Source organism: Triticum urartu, chromosome 6A (genome assembly GCF_056163025.1).
Source record: "Triticum urartu cultivar PI428250 chromosome 6A, HENAU_Tu73, whole genome shotgun sequence".
Classification (NCBI taxonomy): Eukaryota; Viridiplantae; Streptophyta; class Magnoliopsida; order Poales; family Poaceae; genus Triticum; species Triticum urartu.
Genome location: NC_141878.1, coordinates 213,468,176 through 213,476,812, shown reverse-complemented (window position 1 = coordinate 213,476,812; position 8,637 = coordinate 213,468,176).

Sequence of the window (8,637 nt, the reverse complement as noted above, 5' to 3'; positions counted from 1 at the left end):
GGTACGAAGGCCGTTTGAGCGTCAAGGGGGACTCCTGAGCATCGCGACTCAGGAGCCTAACTGGTCACGTAGCCCCTCACTCCTTAGTTTCGAAAGGCTAACGGCGGTTGAGGTATGCGCGCGGCCAGGCTCTCCAGACGTAGAACGGTAGATCCACCCACATCACACCTCCCTACTTGTTGTTTGTGCGCCAAGGGGGACTCCTGAGCATCGCGACTCAGGAGCCTAACTTTTCACGTAACCCGTCACTCCTTGGTCCCGTCCTGGTTTCCGGTCGGGGTTAACGGCGGCTAAGGTATGCGCGGGGCCGGGCTCTGCCGGCATAGAACATAAGCAAGTAGGAAGGAAAAGCGTAAATTTCAAGGAATTCAAAAGCAAATATTACAGTCCACACTGTTATCTCAATGCCAAATGCAAGTTTAAACGCCTCCCCGAGGCATGATACATGTGCAAGAATTAAAGGCAGGACAGGAGCCACAACGGAGTCACTTGTCGGTGGTGGAGCAGCGCGGAGTGGGTTCGCCTCATGGAGCAGCGGGGTCGGCAGCGCCTTGCTTCGGCTTGGTGCTGAAGGCCCGGAACTTCCCCAGCAGAGCCTCCGCACGACCCTTCACGGCCTCGGCAGCGGCACGCTCGCCACTTACTGGCTCCAGCAGGCTGTCGAGGTCGACGCCGGGATCGCGAAGGTAGATGTGGGTGAGGACCCGCGTTAGCGCTGCAGAAGACAGGACACGCGCCTCGGCCTCGGCCGTGGAGCCATGGCCAAGGGCGACATCTTCAAGAGCGCGAACCAGGAAGGGAAGCAGCTTGGCGGGGCTGTCCTCGGCGCCAGCCTGCGGGCTCTCCAGGCCGCTGTCGTAAAGCGTCCTCAACGAGGAGCGAGCCTTCGCCTCCATCTTCGCGAAGGCCACGCGGTCCTCGGCAAGAACCTGGGCCTTGTCGTCCAGCTCGACCTTCCACGCCCCCAACTCCTGCTCCAGCGCGCCTAGGCGGTCACGGCGCCTCCTGAGCTTGACCTCCCTCTCCTTGACGGCCGCCTCGCGAGCCTTCATGCCTTCTTCCTGCTCTTGGCGAAGGCGGGCCTCTTTCGCGAGCTGGTCCCACAGGCCTTGCAGCTCGTCCTCCAGCACCTTGCAGCGACCACGGACGTCGACCACCTCCCCGAGGGCTGCGTCACGAGCAGCCTTCGCCTCAAGGACGTCCTACCTCTCCTCATCACAAGCCGTCGAGGCCTGGACCAGCGCCGCCCGAATCGAAGCGTCGGAGCGAATCCATCCTGAAGCCAGCTCCAAGCGCCCGGCCACCAAGCGAGGGTCGGCGCCAAGAAGATCCTGTCGCAGCCGGTCCAGCTCAGCAGCAGCACGATCCAGAACGGCAGGAGGAGTCGGAGAGACAGCAGTCGGTGGAGTAGGAGAAGAAGGCGGCAGCGCGACCACAGCATCCTGAGGCGGAGCTTGCTGCGCCCCAATGGCTGAAGTGGCGGCAGCAGGAAAAGGCACCTCGGGAGTCACTTGGGCCATGGGAGCTGAGCTCGCCCCAACAGGCTTAGCCAGGCCTTGCAAGGATGACCGGGCAAGAGAAGCCCGTGCGTCGCAGTCACCTTCCTTCGCGGGCAGAGGCGCTGCCACGGATGGAACCTCAGGAGCTCCCTTCGGCTTCTTTACTGCGGGCGCCAGCCTATCCAAGAGATGCGGATGTCAAGCCTCAGAAGCAGAACAAGAAATAAAGACAAGAATCAAGCGCTTACGAGTCGTCGCCAGTGAGCTCGAGCGGCCTCCGGCCAAATTTGAAGCCCAAAAGCCGGCTGGAAGGGTCAACCTTGGGAAGCTTGGAAGCGGAAGGCGCGTCTGCGGTCCGCCTCGGGGCCGGGACAGACCCGCGGGAGATCAGCCCGGTCCTGTCCTTTTTCGGGATCGGGGGCAAGCTCCTGCCGTCCTGCTCGTCATCATCCTCGTCGTCATCGCTCGGAGAGAGGCGGAGAACACGGGACTTGCGCTGGGGGAGGGGAGCCCTCGACTCTCCGTCAGTCGCCTAGGAGTCAGGCCCTTTTTCCCGCTCCCCTCCTTCCTCCTCTTCGCTGGAGTCATCGGAGGACACGTCCACCGATTCCCCGGGAGTTTCCATGGGCACGGGCCCGTCCCCGTTGAAGACGGGCATGGACTCCACTACCTGCTCCCAGTCGTCGCGGAGGAACAAGGGCATAGGAGCGCCCTCCAACCTCGCCACATCGCCCCCGACCAGAGATTGGAGGACCGCAGCCAGATCTTCGTTGGCCAAGGCCGCGGGGCTCGGATGAGGCCTCCACATCGGAAGTGAGTACTGCCGAAGTGGAGCCAGCTGGTGCTCCAGGAATTCCCTCAGCAGCGACGCGCCGGTCAGCTTCGCCGCCGCCATGTTGGCCGGCCTCAGATCCGCGTCCATCTTCTCCAACACCAGCTTCGCGCGGGGGTCCGTGAGCTCCGCTCGACCCCAATCGCTGGAGCTCGTGGGTTGCTCCGTGGGCAAGATCAGCCGAGGATGGATGCGCCCAGCATCTGCCAAGACCCACTTGCTCCTGAAGCCCTCAATCCTTTTCGCGGGGTTCGAAATGGCAATGGCGCCACCGTACGCGATGAAGCTCGCGCATGCGGAAGCAGGACCGCGAGAGGTCCGGAGGTAGAAGTACTGGCGCAGCAAGGCCACTGAGGGCTGCACCCCTACGTGAGCCTCGCAGTAATAGGCGAAGATTACCAGGAGAAGGACGGAGTTGGGGTGGAGATGCAGAGCCTGTAGCTTATAATGGCGGAGGACAGAGAAGAAGAACTCGGAGAAGGGAGGTACCAGGCCAGCAGCAATGGCGCTTACAAAGAACAGATAGAAGGTGCTCCCTTGGCCCTCAGGGGTGGCAGAGCCGGCCTTGAACACCTTCGCCCCGTCGATGCCCTGCGCCGCCGCCATCCGGCGCAACCGGGCGAGGCTCGCCTCCGACACATTCGGCGAGTCCAGGGCAAATGAGCACCAAGCTCCGGCCGGGGACTAACGAGGCGCCATGGCTTCCTAGGTCACGCGGTCGGAGTAGATCTGGAAATTTTGGAGGAAGGAAGGAGAGGCGCAAGAAAGGGGATCTGAGCAGCAGCCGGAGAAAGCAAAAAAAAGCAAAGCCTAGGCAGATGCCGCTCCCTTATCAACTCGCGCGGTTGCTGAGGCACCCACGTACAGTCAACGGCCATGCGGCGCCCAAGGCCGTGGGCTGTTAGGGCCCGCGGCGCTTCGCTCTTGCCCTTTCACCTCCCTGCATGGCCAAGTCCGGGCGTGCCTTGGGCCCGGGGGCTACTGTCGGCGTTCTGGGAATGGGGGTCCCCAGACTTGCCTGCCTGCGGCTTGCGGCGTGGCTCAAAGGGGGCCCAGCGCGGCCCATCTTCATCAACATAGACCCAAGACCCTCGCGAGGGGCCAAGCCTCGTGGGGCGGACGACGCAGAGCTTCCTCAGGCACGGCCTCATCAGGCTGGCTCGCGAGGAGGCAGAGAGATCAAGGCGGGGTACCTCACGAGGTGCCCGTGACACAAGCCATGATGACCAAGGGTGCCAGGTGGGCGCCAGCCCGCGCAATGTCCTCCTTTCCTCTTTGGTGCAAAGGGAGCAAGCGCAGGTGAGACAATCAAGCAAAGGCACCCGTTTCGGTGCAACGAGACCAAGACCAGTCCAACGGCAGGGAGGAAGTCATTGTGGAGCCCAAGCCAGCGTCACCACCTGAGCCTTTGGCAGGCGAGGACCAACTTTAGTCAGGATAAGTGTACCAGATGTTCCCCTTCAAAATGGCTAATTGTTGGCGCCCTTCCCGCTCAATATTTGGGAAGAGGCCCAGGGCCTTTGCCTATAAATAGGACTAGCCACCCCTAGGGTAGGGGGATGGAGATCGGAGAGGGATCGGAATCAAGAAGGGAGAATCGGCCAACCCAGAAACAAGCTGGGATCGGATCGAGTAGCATCACACACAGAGAGAGAGAGAAGGGTGACTGAACTCCTCCTAGCAGTTCATCCCCTCAGCCAAGAATAGACCCTCACGAGGCTGTTCTTCCTTGTATTGCTCATCATCATCAGCCCAAGAGGCAATCCACCACACCACACACTGGAGTAGGGTATTACACCACAACGGTGGCCCGAACCAGTATAAACCCTGTGTCTCATGTGCTGTTCTTTCCATAGCTTAGATCTTAGCGAGGCAGAGGGGTGCAGGCAGGTAGAAGGCGAAATCTCCGCGCGCACCCCAGTGTTCGAACCTCAAGGGTCTGCCGGAACCCGAAATCCGACAGCCATCGGCCTTCTTCCCGGTCTTCGAAATCACGTTAGCCTTGTCGGCTACGATGAAGTTGGCGCACCCCGTGGTGTGGCCATCGTTGATCTGGAGGTAGAAGAAGTGGCACAGTAGTGCCACGGATGACATCACCCCGACGTACGCCTCACAGTAAAAGGCAAAGATGGACAAGAGAAGAACGGAGTTGGGATGGAGATGAAGAGCCTGTAACCCGTAGTGATGGAGGACCACATAGAAGAAGTCGGAGAAGGGGGGAACGAGGCCGGCGACGACACTGATCATGAAGAAGGGGTAGAAGGAGCTCTTCGAAGCTTCGGGCACGGCGGAGCCATCGTGGAGCTCGGTCTGCCCCTTCTCATTGTTCTCCCCCGCCGTCAGCAGGCGCATGGCGGCGAGGTTCTTCGCCGAGACATTGGGAGCCTCTAGAGCCAGCTCATACCAGGCAGGTGGCAAATCAACCTTGGGCTTTCGGGGCGCCATTGGTTGGAACCTCGGAAGGATATCGGAGCAAATCTGGAGATTGCGGAAGTGAGGAGCGAGAGAGGGGATCCGGAGCAAGGCGAAGGAAGGCAATGAAGGCAAGCGTTCCCCACACCGGTCTTTTGTCAGTCGGACAGTTGCCGAGGCAGCATGGGGAAGTGGAGACGCCCACGTCCAATCAGTCGCCACACGCCAACCATGGCCGCAGGCTGATGGGGTACGCGGCGCTCCGCGCTTGCCCTTTGGGTTCGTCTCGAAGCCAAGCCCGAGCGCTCCTTGGGCCCGGGGGCTACTATCGGCGTTCTGGGAACGAGGGTCCCCAGACTTGCCTGCCTGCGGCCCACAGCGTGGCTCCACCAGCGGCCCTGTACGGCCCATCTTCACCAGCAGACATTCAAGACCCTCGTGAGGCGGACGACGCAAGACCTCCTCAGGGGGCGGCCTCACCAGGCTAGCTCACGAGGGGTGGAGAGATCAAGGCCAGGGACACCTCACAAGGTTTCTGTGACGCAAGCCATGACGACTGGAGCCAGGAGGGCGCCGGGTGGGCACCAGCGCGCGTAGTGTCCTCGTTTCCTCTTTGGTGCTAAAGGGGCAAGTGCAGACGAGGAGTCCCGAGGCATCAGGCAAAGGTTTCCATATCGGTGCAACAAGACCAAGACCAGCAGGACGGAGGTCACCGTGGAGCCCAAGACGGCGTCACCACCAGAGCCTTTGGCAGGCGAAGACTACTTTTGTCAGGATAGCTTGTACTAGTTGTCTCCCTTCGAATTTGGCCGTTGTGGGATCCCTTCCCGCTCAATATTTGGGAAGAGGACCAGGGCCTCTATAAATAGGACTAGCCACCACCATAGGGAGGCATCTCATCTTGGACTAGATCCTAACCACTCAAGCTCACCAAGCATAAGAACACCTCTCCTCACGAGGCTATTCTTCCTCTGTAACTGTTCATCCTGAGCCCAAGAGGCAATCCACCACACCACACTGGAGTAGGGTATTACACCGCAATGGTGGCCCAAACTAGTATAAATCTTGTGTCTCATGTTCTTTGGGTTCGTCGAGCTAGACCATGAGATCGTAGAGTGTGCGAGCTAGAGAGGGGGGGAGATCTTTGTGTGCACCCTAATGTTTGAACCTCAAGGGCTTTGCCGGAACCCGAAATCCGACAGTGCATTGTAAAAAAACAAGCAAAAAACAGCAACTGGCACTGGGCACTAGGTCAATAGGTAATACCAAAAAATGATATAAAGTTGCTATAAAATGATTGTAAAACACCCAAGAATGATAATATAACAGCATGAATAGTTCATAAATTATAGATACGTTGGAGACGTATCAGCATCCTCAAGCTTAATTACTACTCGTCCTCGAGTAGGTAAATGATAAAAGAAATAATTTATGAAGTGTGAATGCTAGCAAAGTGCACAAGTTTGATCAATGACAATGTCAATCACTTTTCCTAGCATCATGAAAGCAATTCTTTTCTCATAAATTTTCTCATGTTAATGTAACAACCAAATCACATGTTCAGGTTCAAACAATGAATTCTCTTGAAACTCAACAACCTATGTTCTCAGTCACCAAGCAATTGTAATTCAACTTATTCAACAGAGTCTAAGTAATAGATCCACATACTCAACCATCATATAGTCTTCTATGATTGCTAACACTCACTGCATACACATGAGCAAAATGTTTCAACCGGACACATAGAAAGATAGGGGCTTATTGTTTTGCCTCCTAACGTATTCACCTCAAGGGTGATGTCAACAATAATAACTCATGCTACCCATATCCAACTGGATATATGTGCCTAGATCTTTCCTCACCACATGATGCTTGCCAAAAGAGAAAATAAAAAGGAATAGAGAGAAAAACTTTGACTCTTGCATGAAAGTAAATACATAAAAGTAAAAGATAGGCCCTTCGCAGAGGGAAGCAGAGGTTGCCATGCACTTATTTGTTTGTATGCTCAACCCCCTAGTGAAAAATAAGGTCATATTATATTGCCCCTTATGATAGCAACCTTTATTATGCAGTCTGTCGCTTTTATTATTTGCCATCACAAGTTCATACAACGCTCAATTTTATCTTACACTAAATGATCGAACACTTTTAGAAGCAATTTGTATTACCTTATTGCACCGATGACAACTTAATTTAAGGATCTTGCTCAATCCTTAGGTAGGTATGGTGGAATCTTGAATGTAAGATTCGGTTTTAATGGTTTTTTGGATGCACAAGTAGTATCTCTACTTGGTGCGGAATTTTTGGCTAGCAAAGATGGGGGGCAAGCACCACATGTTGAAGGATCTATGACAATATAACTTCTATGTGCATATGAACAAACATAAACCATTACGTTGTCTTCCTTGTCCAACGTCAACAATTTTGGCATATAATATTTTTATGGGGGCTCACAATCACAAAATATTTCCAAGATAGTGTATTTGCATGTGAAAGTTCTCTTCCTTATACTAATTATTCATGAATTGCTTGTATGACCAATATTGTGATTGTCAAGCCTCAAAATATTTCACTTTCTAAACCCAATGTCAAGCTACCACTAGGCATGATATGATTTCAAGTTCATGACATTCAATTTATTCAACAATTTACTCATAGGATATAAGTGAAGCACAAGAGTAATTCCATAGAAAAGAGCTTCGTTGACGGGATGTGAATGTCGCTTACCTAGCCTCCCTGGTAACTATTTGAGGACTCTATTTTATTTAAAAAAATCATATCTAAGTATTTTATTAAAACAGAAAGCAAAATGAAAATAAAATGACATTCCAAGAATAGCACACATCATGTGAAGAAGCAGAAACTTAGGCTCAACCGATACTAACCGATAATTGTTGATGAAGAAAGGTGGGATGCCTACCGGGGCATCCCCAAGCTTAGATGCTTGAGACTTCTTGAATATTATCTTGCGATTCCTTGGGCATCCCCAAGCCTGAGTTTTTGTTTCTCCTTAATTCTTCTCATATCATGGTTTTCCTAAATCTCAAAAGCTTCATCCACACAAAACTCAACAAGGACTCGTGAGATAAGTTAGTGTAAACCAATGCAAAAACCTTATCATTATCTATTGTAGCAAATCAATAAAATTATTATTCATCAATGCACACTAAATGCCTATGCATATTTAATACTCCTATCCTCAAATAGAATCATTAAACAAGAAAACATATGCAAACATAACAGCAATCTGCCGAAAAAGTACAGTTTGTAAAGAATGCAAGAGTATGAATACTTATTAAACTCCAAAAGTTATCAAAATTTTCCATAATGTATAAAATTTATCAAAGCTCATTTTTCAAAAAAATTTAACATTTTATCTCATTTTGACTTTTCTAGGGAATTTTTCCAACATCGATAAACTTTCTGTTTTGAAACAGCAACATGTATACTTGCAAGATAAGCATGGCAAAGGCCATCATTGCCACTTTTATTGAAATAAAAGATGAAAAACATTATTATAAATAATAGCAATCAAATCCTAGCAAAATAAATTGACGCTCCAAGCAAAACACATATCATGTGACAAATGAAAACATAGCTCCAAGTGAGGTTACCGATAATGTTGGAGACGAAAGAGGGGATGCCTTCCGGGGCATCCCCAAGCTTAGTTGCTTGGATCTTCCTTGAATATTACCTCGGGGTGCCTTGGGAATCCCCAAGCTTTGGGTCTTGTCACTCCTTATTCTCCTCATATCGACATCTCACCCAAAAGTTGAAAACTTCAATCACACAAAACTTAACGGAACTTTGTGTGATAGGTTAGTATGATAAAGAGCAAACCATTTCACTTTTGGTACTGTCAAATACAAGATTAATAATTGTTCTCACACAATG